The sequence below is a fragment of the Desmodus rotundus genome, chromosome 2 (genome assembly GCF_022682495.2).
Source record: "Desmodus rotundus isolate HL8 chromosome 2, HLdesRot8A.1, whole genome shotgun sequence".
In the NCBI taxonomy this organism is placed as follows: domain Eukaryota; kingdom Metazoa; phylum Chordata; class Mammalia; order Chiroptera; family Phyllostomidae; genus Desmodus; species Desmodus rotundus.
This window is the reverse complement of record NC_071388.1, coordinates 92,173,932-92,189,449: the sequence shown is the minus strand read 5'-3', so window position 1 is coordinate 92,189,449 and position 15,518 is coordinate 92,173,932. Positions and strand designations below refer to the sequence as shown.

General features: G+C 38.7%; 1 protein-coding gene across 32 annotated transcripts in view; it reads left to right on the top strand.

The window, feature by feature from the left end:
* ZBTB20 (zinc finger and BTB domain containing 20) overlaps nt 1-15,518 on the top strand; it is an 830,054-nt gene that overhangs the window by 526,583 nt on the left and 287,953 nt on the right. For 3 of the 32 annotated variants that reach the window (XM_053918380.1, XM_053918374.1, XM_053918387.2), the window contains one exon: nt 9,814-9,927. The exons of 28 other annotated variants lie outside the window; for them this stretch is intronic. The gene's annotated coding sequence lies outside the window, so the exon portion shown is untranslated. Of the gene's footprint in view, nt 1-6,044; nt 6,060-9,813; nt 9,928-15,518 lie in introns of those variants that run through there. One more of the 32 variants, XM_053918390.1, reaches the window with a different exon arrangement.

The window sequence follows — 15,518 nt, the reverse complement described above, 5'->3', positions numbered from 1 at the left end:
TTTCTAGTGTTCACCCCATTTGAGAAGATGCATGTTTTAAAACATGTATTTTCTTGCATGGACATCAGCTGTAAGCACTCCCTATGTGTTATATTCATTTAATTAGGTTGTTACAATTAGACATAAATGACATTGGTAAATAACGGAATTTTGTTGACCAAGTAGGAAATTGTTCTTTCTTGTTTGTATAGAAATACTTTTAGATATTTATGTAATTCCGTTAAAAAAGATACATGTTTTAAAAAATTAAGAAGTGGTTGATTAATAGGATCATATAATTGTGTATCTTTATTACCTTGTAAAAGCATATTTACACTCATTATCATATACCTATATCCAACTGTTAAAATAATATAGGCTTACTTTCTTTGAATTCAATCAAAAATTTTTCAGATTCACCATAAGTGAAGTATAGTTGACATTTATCACACTTAAAACAAATTTTTCACAACTCTTTCTGAGCTGTACCTGCAAAAGTTAAGATTTGGTTAGCTGATAAGATTGGTAATTATCCTTCATCAAATATGTGTGTTAGATTATAAACCTAAATTCTGTTATATGCAACTTCAAAATATTAATTGCTGTATGTATAGTTTAAAATTAAATAAAGTAATTAAATTGCTATAAATTATCTTAAAATTGAGAATATCTTTAATGAACACTATTTTGTAAGAATGAATTTATGTACAGATGACCCAGTTTATTCTAGTTTTTCAGCTATTTAGTTGTACTTTAAATACTTTGATGCTGTATCTACGTATCAACATAAGCAACTATAATTTTCCAGATACCTTTCAGGATACCCAGCCAAGTCATATATTTGTCAAGTCACGTTTTTTTCTCTGAAGCTTTCCATAAAAACCCAAATTCAAAGTGAACTTCTCCTTCTCCAATGATAGCACTATTAAAATCTATAGCTTTCATTTGTCACTTATCATATACTGCTTTTAAGTGGGGTTTTTTTGAAATCTATGAAAACTATAAGTGGTTAGAGGGTAGGTACTACATTTTATTTTTCTCCCTCCCAAATAATGTCAAATTGCCTCAATCTGAATGGAAGATCAATGAATACATCTTTCTTATCATAATAGAAGAAATATGTCCAGAAAACAAATCACTAAATTCTTGTATTTCTGAACCCCTTAAACTCACATATGAGATCTTTCAACTAGCTGGCAGCATTCCCTGTCATTTGCAAAGGTAGCTTCTCTAATCCCCACAACGTCCAGGTGATTTCTCATGGGACATCCAGTCTTGACCTTGTGGTAGTTCAATTTATATTCCAGGACTTGTGAGGGTGACCAAATATCCAGCTTGGTCTGCCTGTGCAGTCGGAAGATACTAAACTCACCTATAATGTGTCACATTAACCAAAGGTCTCTCCACTTTGGCAATACTTGGCTTATAGTGAATCAGTGGTTCTTTCTTTCCTCAAACTCAACATCTAAGAAGTTCAGGCTGTCTGCTCTGGGAAGGCATGACAATTGGCTATAAATGCCCCATGAACGAGATAAGGCAGGGATGGGGCAGACAGAGTAAAATAAAGAGAGGGGCAAGAGGACAGGCAGACAAATCATTGCCACTGTCTTAACAAGCACTAATTAAACGCCTAGTTTTAGGCAAGTAAGAGCCAAGTGCAATTGTTTCTCATGGATGCGTAGAGAAATGCATAGCTTGGTGCTGCTTTAGTCATTAAGCTACAGCACCCTAAGGCACCTTCAGTGCTCTGGGGACGTCCGTGGGGAGGGGCCCATTTCAGCACCCTAAATGGTACACTGCTGACATGAAGCTCATCCAGGGAGTAACGTCATGTACTGCAAACTGACTGCAACAAACAATATTTAAAAGAAACCAAAATGTTGTGTAAAATATGCCTTAATTACATGTTATCAATGTTCAATCAACTTGGCAAACCCCAAACTACATCTGATTCTGTCTCCTACACTGAACTATTTGTAGAGCTTCTAATATATATAAAGGAAACATACTGGTTTCATTTTCATCTCTTTATCTTTCCTGCTTTATCCTCTAGTAAACTGAATTCCTAGAGGTAAGCAGCCAGAGGGAGAAAGAGAAGTGATTCGCATAATGGATAATTAACCCTTGAACAATGGAAAGTTAACTCTCTGTAGACATGCCAAAAACTGAAATGTTTTGTTGTTGAATTTGTTCTCCTTTGGGTGTTAACATGCAGAGGACACCTCTATCAGCATAGACTTGGCGCCAAACAACCAGTTCATCCGCAAGCTACAAATGCCACACTCACCTTCCAGTTCATTCTGGCAGGATTTGTAGCATGATGTCCTCTTGGGTAGTCATGTACAATCCATGGTGAGGGATAAAATTGTATGAGTGCCTAATCCACTTTTGAATGAAAGAAAAGGATCTGTTTTATGAAAAGGACCTAATAAGGAAAGACGCAAATTGTAACAAAAAGTATTACCACCTTGCACCTCCTGTTAATTACCTTCCTAGTCAAGAGGAATCAAAATAGTGTAATAAATGTGAAAGGTACATCACAAACCTAGTGTAAAGAATTGTTTCTTCCTTTTAATAGTGAATTAAAAAGAGTAGCAAACATTAAGCTACCTATGTAGCTTTAATTTAAGCTCCTAAACTTTCTGGGACTCATCTACTTCATTTATCTAATGAGGAGAATAGTATGCATTCAACTTATTTTCCAGCATTGTTATGAGGATCAGGCCACAAAGACTGTCTCTTTATTATATTTGTTAAACATGGATTTAACATTAATTCATTAATTCACTATTTTATTTATTCAAAAATTATTTTTGAACCCATACTCTGCATCAGGTATAATTCTAGAAGCTAAAGACTGATAATTTATTAACAAATATTTATTGATGAGTACATATGCACCCAACACTTTCCCAAGGTCTGGGATACTACAGTAAATAAAACAAAGAAGTCTCTAATCTCGTAATGCTTACTTTGTAGGCATGGGAGAAAGATGAAAAACAAGTACATGTGTGAAATATATAGCATGTAAGACTGTTATAAGTGTTATGGAGAAAAGTGGAAAAGGAAAAAGAGAGAAAGATTGAGAGAATGTATGTAAGTGTGCCGGTGGTAAAGCTGCAAATTTAAATTGGATGGAGAGGGAATGCTTCATTGAAGGGACAGCATTTGAGAAAGGTAAAGAAGTGAGTTTTGTGGATGTCTAGGCCAGAGCATTTTTGGTGGTGGAGCCACCAACTGCAAAGGCCCTGGACAATGTGTCTGGCAAGTTTGAATGAAAACAGGATCAGAGTGGGCAAGCAGGAGAACGGTAGGAGGTGATGTGTGTGAGGCAGTGGGGGCCTGAGCACATAGGCCTTGATATACTGTTGTGAAGGTTTTGGCTTTGTCATTGACAATACAAATGGCTCCAATTGCTCACTAGAGGAGAAACAAGTTTGCTAATGCCCTATGCTAGATGTCATAATTGAAGGATGTTTAAGGAACCTCAGAAGCACAAAATAGTGTGTTTAGCTGAATGTACCTTCAGGTGGAGGGTCAGGGAAAGCTTTACAGAAGAGCTAATAAATTCATTCTTGGCTTTAAAGGGTTTTCCCAGGTAGTCAGAAAGAGAACATTCACTAAGAGGACCAGCAGAGGTAAAGGCACTTAAATAGGAAATAACTTGGCAGAGTTGGGGATCAGTATCAGCGAAGTTTAGTAGAGGAGTCAGGAGAAATGATGCTGGAGATGTAGGCTGGGAACAATCATTTCGGCCCTTGATTTTCATGCAAAGAAGTTTTAACTTCATCGTGTGGCATTTGGGGACCCATTGAAAGATTTTAAGTAGAGAAGGTTAATTATCAAATTGTGTTATAGAAGATCACCCTGGCGGAAAGGTAGAGGGGTAGATTGGAGATATGGGAGAACAGAGACAGGAAAATGAATTAGGAGGCAACTGAAATTGTTCAGACAGGAAACAATGAAGCCCTGAACTAGGACAATAACTATGGGAATAGAGAGGAGGAGACACGTTCAAGAGATAATAAGAGGCAGAATGGACACAATTTAATGACCTTTGGGCTGGGCATTGAGAGAAGGGGAATTTTGGATTGCTCCCCAGGATTCCGCCTTACACATTAGCAAGAAAAGCTATGAGGAGGAGGAACAGACTTGTAGGGTGGGGCTGCGAGTGTGGGAAGATGATAAATTTGCTTTTGAATGTGTTAAGTTTGAGATGTTGGGGGAAAATTCAGACTGATATCTGGTAGACTGATGGATTTACTCAGGAAAGCTGGGAATTGGTCAGGGATAGAGATATGTTTGGCAGTCTTCTGAATTAACAGCATCATGGCGGTAATTAAAATTATGGAGTGGACTTTTCTCAGGGAAACTACGTGGACAGAAAGCAAAAGGGTGCACCACATTTGCGAAACAGAGAGTAAGAGAAGCCTTAGAGAAGGTTATCTGTGAGTAACTGCTATGTTCCCGTAACTGTGCGAGGTAGAGGTGGACCAGGATGACTGGCGCTCAGACGCTGCCCTGGAAGCTTGTAAAAACATGAGAGGTTATCATTACTCTCACCTTCCGCCATGCAACAGTGCTAACAGAGGAGATGCCCAAGCCTAACAAGAAAGTTGTGCAGAATATTTAATTAGCATCAAAGGAGATTATTATGAAGGGAGAATCCTGGAAAGTTTTCTGCATGATTTTTGCTGTACAGTTGTCTGATTTCTCTAATACGTGAATGTGTATATTCCAGTGTTAGCATGGGTTCAAGCTATTGGCAAAACAAGCCAGGTGTAAATTATGGTAGAATTGAAATCGATAGCGCTTTCAAGCACTGGAGTGCCCAGTTCACATCAGGACATACGCCTGTGTTCACTGCAACATGGCTATCAAGTGCACCCCGAGTCATTAGATGTGTTATCCAGTGAATAACAGCATAATTATATTTTAGCAGAGCAGCCTTATGATAAATTCTGCTTTAGTGAAACTCCATATACAGAGCAATTTCTCCCGGCCGTGTACATTGCATGGCAAAGAAAGGATATCCTGCTGCGTATCAGAAGGCTGTAATTTCATTTAGGGGTTCTATTGACATCGTAAACTGCAAGAGCAGAGCTCAAGTGGCTATTTAAGTCATAGGAACTTCAAGCTAAAATTACTGCCTAGTCCTAATCGCCACCTCCAGGGGACTCCTGCCTATACATATGTGCTTTATGTTTCTATCTTTGTGTCTATAAATACTCAATCACTCCAGGGGTTGAGGTGATAAGCTATCCAAAAATATGGCAGGTATCTGTCACCTTTGCAGCTGCTGCAGACTAAGGGATAAAAGCAATTTTACTATTCATTGGAAGTCAAATGCTAAAAGGGGCCAGCTGCTCCTGACAAGTTCAGGGTATAGGTATTCCAGTTTTTCCGCCTGAAGAATTCTCCACTCAGTTTAAGGTCAGGGTCTTCCAACATGTTGAGGCTAGAAAAGTAGGGACTTTTAGACTTACCTGTACAACACGGTTTACAGCCTGAGTCCTCGCCCAATTCTTTCCCCTCTTTGACTTGACCCATCGCCCTTGTGAAAGTAATAGTACTGGGTAGCCTTAGCATCCATCCAGTAAGGTACAGGTTATGCACTGCCCCGCAAAAGTCATTTCCTAGATATTTAAAGGCAACAGTGTGTCTTCAGATATAGTCAAGCTGAAAATTATGAGCCATAATAATTGACCTGAATGTTTGTACTCTAAGGAAAATAAATGTATATAAAATTGCAAATTCTTAAATAGTATTTTCTAGTTGATGCTTTGGAAATGACTCTAGGAGACCAACAAGGAAAGACTCAAAGCTAAGATACTTTTCTCCTCGGCTTTTAATGAAAAGTTCCTGTTCATTCTGCTACATTAGCAATCAACTTTGTCAAGAGTAAACAGTACAAAATTGGACACTAGAGTCCAAACCTCTTCAGTCATTATGGTGCTGATGTTTTATTTGGTCACTCCTTCCAGGGCTTGGGAGTCATCTGTACATACTGTCTTAATAAGAAGTCCCAGCAGAATTATCATGGTTCAGAAAATCACAGTAGTAATAAAACTTCTCATAAGGTAAATGTTTTATAGTCATCTTATTAATACTTATTTCACCCTGTAGAGAAATGGAAGGTGGAGACATAGAGAACTGGACCCACACTTAGCAGCTGACTGAAACTAAAATTTTACTTTTCATATTAGCCTGTCTGTTGCCCTACTGCTTGGTCACAGTATTTCTTTATTGTTTAAGTAGTATAATTAAAATCTAAAGTCTAAAAGAGCCGAATCTCTCTTATTTGTTACCATGATGCTTTTATTATATGCCTGAACAACATAATATGCCATTGTCACATGTCTGAGAGAAGCTACTGCTCTGGTAAGAGTAGCCTCAAATCATTTCTATCCATGGAATGTAAAAAAAGAAGATATTAGGTAGACATAGATAAGCTTCTATGCGAGGCAGGACAACTCTCCTATTCTCCTGGATTTAGGCAGCAGAGCAGAGTGATTAAGTGTGCAGACTGCCTGGGTCCTACAACTTACCAGCTCTGTGACCTTTAATTTTCACTGCCTCAGTTTCTTAATCTATAAAATGGGGATGATATCTTCATCATAAAATTACTGTAGGAAGTATATGATCTAATAAATGTAAAATATTTAAACCAAGGAAACCAAGGCATGGTATATAGTGAGCTATAATAAACATTAGGTGTTGTTATAATCACCGTCATTATCCTCCTCATCCTCACTTATTACTAGGTTGTAGGGTCATGGTTAACCTACATACATACAGGTATGTACACACACACACACACACACACACACACACACACACACACACACACACCCCATTCACCTAGGAACACTTGCTTGCCCCAGCTGTGGGCTTAAGTTTCACTAACATGTTAACCTAAATGTCTTTCTAGGCAGAGAACACATGAGGAATTCATGCTTTGGGTAAGGTGGTCTTTTTACTGAGTTCGACCTTAACACTGGTTTTAAGTACTTGATGAAGAATTACTCAGTTGCTGGGCCTCATTCATTACCTAGTTCCTCTAGTTGGTCTCATCTCATCCTTTAAGTCCTTCCTAAACTATAAATTCTATTAAGCATAGTCTAGTTCAGATCTATTGATAGAGTCACCATTATAGTTCCACTCAATAAATAAGTATAGGGTGAATGAATGAATGAATGAATGAATGTTCTCCTATTCCCAGCCTCTTCATGTAGTTCATAGTACTGGCTACCGGATGTTCTAAACAGTGACTTCATTGTCCATGTAGGCCACGGTATTCACTATCCCTAGTTGTTATTCCCAGTCTTCCAGTGTAAACTCTCCTACTTATTTTTGTCTTCTTGCCTGATTTGAAACTCTCAGTACTGATATCCAGTCAATATAGTAGGCCTATCCTCCTATCTGCTTCATCTTTTCCTTCATGAAACCATGGACACCACCCATACAGCTATATCTTTGTGACTCTGTCAATGCCTTTTTCCTATTTGAAATCTATGAACTTTAATCTTACAAGTGATTCATTACCCATTTGCACTTTAACCTAATGCTCTTGGTTCTAACCTTGATTTTGATCTTCATAGGTTATACATACCTTTTTATATTTATTATATTTTGAGGAAAAAACATGCTTATATCAATAATAAGTGAAAGCTGACATCAAATCTTATCTGCAAGAAACAGCATTCAGCAACCTTGGCATACTGTGTGTTGTATTATTTGTTATGCCTCCCACAATGGTCCTTAAATTAGCTCCTTCCATTGCCCCTATACCTGTTGCTAACAATATTCAAAGCTCGATTATTCTAAAGTTTAACTGCGCAATGTTGGCATTATATAGAGTGTGTCTAATAGTAAATATCACACATAAAAGGAAGAGGAACTAACAGCAAAATGTAGCATTGTTGCAGCCGGTACAGACCATCAACCTTTACATATTGATATATTTATTGTGTTCCCTTTATTGTCACTATTTTTTGACTCTTGCAAAAAAGGGAAAAATAATTTTTAAAAGAGGAAAAGATACAATTTAAACTTAGAAACAAATATGATGCTTATCTTAATTAGTATCTATCATACTAGTTAACAGAGACATGACACCTGCTTACAAGGAGCTTCTAGTTTGTACAATTTTATTGCAGAGAGTAGTATTTAAATACCAAATCTAATCAGGTAGAAATTATTATTCTATGATTGTGCACCAAAATGAGCAGTAAAGAAAGGCAGTGACTACTGCAAGAATTCACATCAGGACACCCCTAATGGTACATGGAAGGCTTGATAACAGAGGGAGAACTTTAGCTATAGATGCAAAAGTTGAGCATTGAAGGATGAAGGAAAAGGGTCTATTGGAGAGAAGGGGACATGGAATATGATGGTCTGGTATCAGAACCCAGGGAAGGAGGGAGAATGAAGAAAAGCTTCAACCTGAAAGGAGGCATGGCAGTGGGAATGAAGTTGTACGTATAGGAAGTAGTGAATTAGAGATGAGATACATGTGATGGTGAGGATATGAATTTGGAAAGGTCAGGTGGAGTCCAGAATTTATTCTTTGTGAGTGATGAGGACAATGGCTATTGTAGCATTGGAAGTCAATAAGGGTTTGCTAAACAGTGGAAACATTTTAGAGATGCAAACAAAAAATAATGAAAGCAGTGTTTTAAGAGTTAACCTGGCTATAGTACACAGGGTAAATTGAGGGGTTTGAGACCCATCTGATGCCAGCTGGAAGGCAATCACAGTTATTCAGATGTAGAGCACTCAAAACTCAAATATAATCATGACTGTGGAGATTTTTAAAAAGGGATATTAAAAAAAATTAACAGCACTCTTCATTTTTTCCCCTACCAACCCTAACTCTAGTCCCACCTAACTATAACTTTAACTGGAAAATATCTCCCAAATCCTTTTTGCCTTTTGATTTGATTTTAGTGAAGTCTATTACTGCTTGGAGGGTAGGGACAGGCTAGGAAGTGGGCGCTAAGGCCCACTCAAGCCTCCCACCAGTGAGGGCTTTATTGTATGATATTCCTGAACAGTATAATGTGCTCTCAAAGTTTGACTGCTTGAGAATAAATGCAGGGGATATACAGACCCCTCTGGATTCTCCCTGACATGCAGGACTCTGGGAAACCTCATTTACCAATAGAGTCCCAATCAAATCAGGGGGTTCAAGATCCATTCTGGGTTCTTAACTTTTCAGTTCTTAGTTTTTAATTGATTTTTTATTTTAGAATAGTTTTAGATTTATAGAAAATCTGCAAAGGTAGTACTGTTTTCATACACCCCTTACCTAGATTCCCCTGTTAATAACATCTTACATTGCTATGCTACACCTGTAATAACTAAGAAACCAACATTGGCAAGTACTTTAACATTAGCTAGACTTAATACTTTACTCAGATTTCACTAATCTCCCCCCAGTGCCCTTTTTCTATTCCAGGACCGCACCCAGGAGCACATTATATTTAGTTATCATGTCTCCTGAGTCTCCTCTGGCCTATGTCAGTTTCTCAGATTTTCCTTGTTTTTCACAACCTTGAAAAATTGAGGAGTACTGATCAGATATCTTGTAGAATGTCCCTCAATTTGGGTTTGTTGGGTGTTTTTCTCATAGCCTGGTGTTATGGGGGTGGAGAAGGAGACCACAGAGGTAAAGTGCCATTCTCATATGTCATATGAACACTACCATTAAAAATTTAAAGCTAAATATTTCATTCTTCTGTCTTTGGTTTAGTTCTTGATTCTTACTGTCTGACATATGTCCTGAAATAGCGCTAGGACCCTTCTCCTACATTTTCTCCATTCCTCCTTCAGTTCAACCGGACCAGCACCAACAGGAAACCTCCAGAGGGACTATATGCTGGCAGAAATTCCAAGACCATCCCAAGCTCTTTCTTTACTCCTGAGGCAGTCTCAGAAGTCCCAAAGGTATTCTGGGACTTGGCTGTGGGAAATAGCACTCATTAACCTGTCTTTGCCGTGTGCCTAGTTCACCCATTATTATCATGTGTCCAAGTGGCCCTTTTTGTTTGTTTGTTTTTGGACAGTTCTGACTTTTCTTGAAGGGGAGCAAATTGGCCAAGATAGCACATCTAAATTCAGCTTCCTATTGACCAAGAATTGTGTATACACATCTTAAGGCAGTTGTATATTACAGTTTTATATTACAGTTATTTGAATGGGTGCCTTTTATTGCCTGCTCAGAGCTCCTTGCAGGTTGGGACCATGCCTTACTTTTCACTTTATCTTCTTGATTCAGTATAATATATATCCCCACCCCACCAGTAGACCACTATACATATTCCTGGACTCTCCTGATTTCATGAGTTTGGAAAAGGAACAACCTTCCTTGAGGTTTCCATTCCGAGTTTCGAGTCTTTAATGTGGAAAATACCTCCTAAATGCCAAACTCACTTGCCTCTCCCCAGCCAGTCAATCCCAGGTACATATGAGGCCTGATTCTTCCCAGCAGTTGGCATTGCGAATGAGAAATTGATGGCTCTGCTTGTCAACCTGTCTGTCTGCACAGTGCAGAGTAGCACTATTTAGAGGAAGGGTGTTTGGAAAATTAAACAAGGACTGTCTGAATAGGAGACCTATCAGCCTGCAATGGAATGATGGTTTTTTTGCCCACAAACTGGGGTTAAGATCTGCATATTGATGCTTATTGTCACCCATTTGTGAGTAATGGGTCTCACCCCATTAGTGGATAAGTGTTACATCACTGGTAGCTGTTATTCTCTGTAGGTCTGTATGGGGGAGCTGTAGATATACGTATGTATGTGCCGACAGATCTCTGTATTTACCTGCCTGTCAGTGGGAGCAGACAGGGCACACCTCTTTGATGGACAAGAACCACAGGTCAAAGCCATACTCTCACTGCTGCTGCTGCTCTGTGATTGCTGTGGCTTTATCATCTGAGTCCAGAAGGAGTCTAGGGGCAGCTTGTTAGCTGTTGTTCCAGTCTAACCTGAGCCTGGAGGCTGGCTCTGGCCACTGACATAATTAAACAGACTTTGCAAATGTGGACTGCAAATGCTGTGGCCAGTGAGATGAACACAAAAAAACCCATGGTCAACAGCCATCTGTAATCTTCTGTAATGCCTCAAGAGTCCGTACATCTCTCCTATCTGCAGGCACTGTCCCTAATGCTGTTCTGATGCTGTCTGATCCTCCTGGATTCTGCCTGTCAAGTGTATTTCCTGCCGCAGGCTGTAGTGCTCACTGTCTCTCAGCCTCACCTCCACTCAAGAAATACATTCTCTCCCAGCAGGAAAAAATCATTGTGCTTTAATCTTCTAAAAAGTAGTATACTAAACTAGATGCTTGTTTTTGCAACATTTATACCCCTACAACCATATACATCATTGAACTTGGTCTTTATCACCTCAACATTCAATATGCCTTGTGAGGAAAAAGGCCCTTTTTCCCCCAGTTAAAACATACTAGTGATGGTAAACTAAATTTGTAATTATTTTGCATGGGGTGGGCAAAAGTAGGTTAATAATAAACAGTACAATAAATAATAATATAAGAATTAACTGTTTTGCGTACTCACAACTGTAAACCTACTTTTGCCCACTTTTTCCCACTGAGGAAAACAAGCAAAGTAAACTTATGTTTTCAATGTAGGCCCGTTTACCAGTTTAATATGATAGTGGGAATTAATTGTGTGATTCTTAGTACAACTATAGTACAATCACAATTAACAGACATGCCTTACAGTTATCACCCCTCCCTCTCGTACTTATAAGAGGGCATGGGCCATTCTTTTCCCCCAAATTTAATTTCCCTCAAGACTGTGGAATTATTGCAAAAGAAAAGTGATAGCACTACTTGTGTTTTCTGGGTGGTGTGTGTGGTGTCCATTCAATAAAACTGTGGCTGACAGACATGAGGAGGTGAGCTCATATTAGACAGTGTTTCCTGGTTGTCCCTTTCTAAAAGGTAGGTGAAAGAGTGAAGAGTTTTGTCTCAGACAGGAGTTGGAAGGAAATAGCCTGGCTTATCAAAAAGAGGTGAGATGATGTGAAAGGGTTTATTTCTGTGTGTCAGAAAGGCCTATGTAGATGTTTCACTGAGCAGAGGGGGGACTGGGCTCAAATACAGAGGTTTCCCTCCCCGCGTATTTTTGTGTGAGTTCTTTCTTATTATTATTACTGTTAATATCTCTGGGACACCAAAAGGCAGTCTGATTTTTCTGATGATTGCCTTGACCAGGGTAGAAATTTGTAATCTGATCAACTAGATTGGCAGACAATAAAATAAAAGTGAAAAAAATAAAAGAAACCCTGTATTCAATTAAAGTATGTTGACTAAGCACAGACTTCTTAAAAAAATAAATTAGGCATTGATATTGGAAAGTATAAGTTGATGCTTCTGTGGGAGGGAGGGGAGCTAGGTAAGAATCCCATTTGACTTTTTGCTATTGCAAAAAGCTTTAAAATTCAGTAAATATATCTAAAATTATTTTAAAGGAACATATGAGGTCAGTGTTTGGTATGAGAGTCTGCACCTGCTTAAAACGTATAACAGAAACATTGAAATGGGACAATTCATTAGAAATGAAAATTTTTTTAGATGCTGTGACAAGTTTCTCTAGGGCAGTATCATCTGCCCCTCAGACTCAACGAGGGTCACCTGTGAAGTACACACATTTCTGGGCCCCACCACAGACCTAGAGAATTCAAAATTTCCATGTGGCAACCTTAGCATTTGTACCTGAAACAAGAAGTCTACCCAAATGTTATGATCAGGGAAGTCTGGGAAACTGCTCTCAGAGATAGTTTTTCAGAACACATAAAGAGGGAGAATATTGTATTAATGTATTTCATATGAAAGTGATTATATACATTTCTCCTGTGCTCTTCCCAGTAATTCAGAGGTATTTCAAGTGAGTAAAATAAAAGTTTTTCTCTAGACCAGTGTTTTGGTTTTTTGTTTTTGGAGTTTTTTTAGCATCTCATATCTCTTTGTCCTTCCATGTCAGTGATCTCAAGATTTTGTATTCCCCTTTTTATCACTCCTCACCCCTACCTAATAAATGGTCATTACATAAATGTACCTGCATTAGGAATCTGGAGCTTGAGTTCTAGTTCTGGCTGGAACTCGGAGCTGGTGACCTTGGACCTTCTTATCACTTTACTTTCACATCAGAGCACTGATGAGGTTGCACAAAGTGTTTCTTGTGAACCATACCAGCTCTTACCTGGTTACAAATATTAACTATCTTCTCCAGCCTTGTTTTGGGATCATAACGACATAGGGTGGTTTTAGTACTTGGTGGGAATGTGTGTCCAGACATGTCAATGAGTATTATTTACAGACTTCTACTTATTTCTGAAACCAAGTTGAGTTCCAGTTTAATCTAAGATAAACTCTGTAATATATATTGTCTGCCACTAGTAAAAGCATATTTCAGGGAAATCATTGACTAGGGTTTTTCTGATTTGTAAAAAGAATAAGAGAATAAATAAATGAATGAATGAGCTACTGATAGCTGTTCTAGGTGCTAACACTTTGAAGTCCATGGAGGCAGGAGAGTTACACTCTTCAGCTAAAGTATGGGCACTGGTAGTGAAAATAATTTTTTAAATACATATAAATGGCTATGGTTTCGGGTTGCTACAAAACTATATGGAAAATGCTTGGCTGGCACAACAATAAAAATAAAAACGAGAGAAAGTGCCGCTGCTATTTCAAAGGCGAAGATGAAATGTAGTGGTAGAGGTTCACGTTTCCTAAAGCCCCTCGTCAGCCCAGCATGTACTTTGTGTAAATACACATGTGACAGTGGCCTGTGCACTCATTCACACTTCAGAGAAGCCTCTGGTTTCCTTTTCTCCCTCCACTTTAGCAGTGGGCAGCCTGCAGCCTTTTGATCAAGCTAACTTTGTACGTTACATGACTGAACTCAGCTATGCCAAACATCCTTGAGGAAGTTGACATTTGTGTACTTTGAAAGAAAAAAAAGAAAAGTGAATCCCAACTGCTTCCTCTGCCCTTTTGATTAAGAGAACAGTAAGTCAGCAGGAGAGGTGCTGCTTTTAACAACCAGGGGTGTGCAGAACTGATTGGTATCTTTCTTTGAAAAAAAGTAGAAAAGATTGATGTTAAACAACACTAATCAGAGTTGATTACAGGGACTGAATGAATTCATTGATGGGAGAGAGCCATGGTTCCAGAGACAACAAAACAGATTGGATAATAGTCAGGGGAATTGTATTTGGAAGAGTTCTGCTCATCTTTGCAACCAAGAATAAGTGTGCCCAGGTCTTTAACTGCTCCTTGGAATAGACTTCTCTGTATGCTAAGCGCAGTTCTCTGCAGTGAAAGCTCTTCTCCCTGAGCTTTGCATGGCTGACCCTTTCCCTTCATTCATGTCTCAGCTTTCCCTGATCACCTATCTAAAGTGGTGCTTCCTTCACAACCTAGGTGGGCCCTACCCACCTCTGGAACCTCATTTTCTGCTATTCCCAGTGCCTCCCAGAGCTCTGTCTGGGACCACCTGCAGCTCCCTGAATGGACTAGACTCTGCCTTGCTCTGTGATTGTTTTTCTGTTCCCTCTACCTGGTGTCCCTTTCCATCCTTTGCCTGATCTATTCTTCCCATCCTTCAAGTTTCAGCTCCAGCATCATCTCCTCTAAACAAACCCCTCACAAAAAACCAGCATCGCATGCCTCTGTTCTTCCACAGTATTTATACTTAACTCTATGTTATAACTAGTTGGATATTTGCTTTCCTTCCTCTCCAATAGACTGAAATATCTAAGGGCAGGGATTGTGTCTTTTATCTGTATTTTTAATGGCAGTAAAATGCCCAGAATGTATTGGTGTTTAATTAAGAAAGAAAGAATGAATGAACCAGTCAACCAGTGCTCCCTTTCTACCTCCATGTTTTAAAATAATTGCCTCAAATAAATAACAGAACCCAGAAGAAGAAATTCTTATACAAAATGGATGACTCACTGGTTATCTATTTACCAAAAAAGTAAAAGGACATAGGAAATGACAAATCATATCTAGCAGCTTCTACCCCTGCTCTTTTCTGTGACTTCTAGGTTGTTCCAGATAGCACTTTGATTATAAATATGAGGAAACCTTTGGGGAAACAGTTGTTGGACTGTTGCTATAATTTCTGACCAGTGTGTGAATGTGTTGCTTATCTTACAAAAATTAGGCTGCTGCTATTAAATTTATTATTAAATACAATAAGGCTTCTTCTTTAGGAACTCCCAGGCACTCAACATGCATCATCAGCCTCATGCTGTATTTTCTTGCCTCATGTTAATAATCTTATGCATACTGAATACATAACCTGAGCACTTTAGAATTCTGATATGTATTCCCTAATAAGTGAATATATTATACTCACTGTTGTTAATAATCTCATATACTTAAACTCTTAGAGAAGTGTATTTTTTTTCTTCTTAGATAGCAGCAAGTGGATAACCAGATCTTCTCCACCCAACACATGGGCACACGGAAGGTAGAACATATGGGGAGCACCCAAGGCTTTT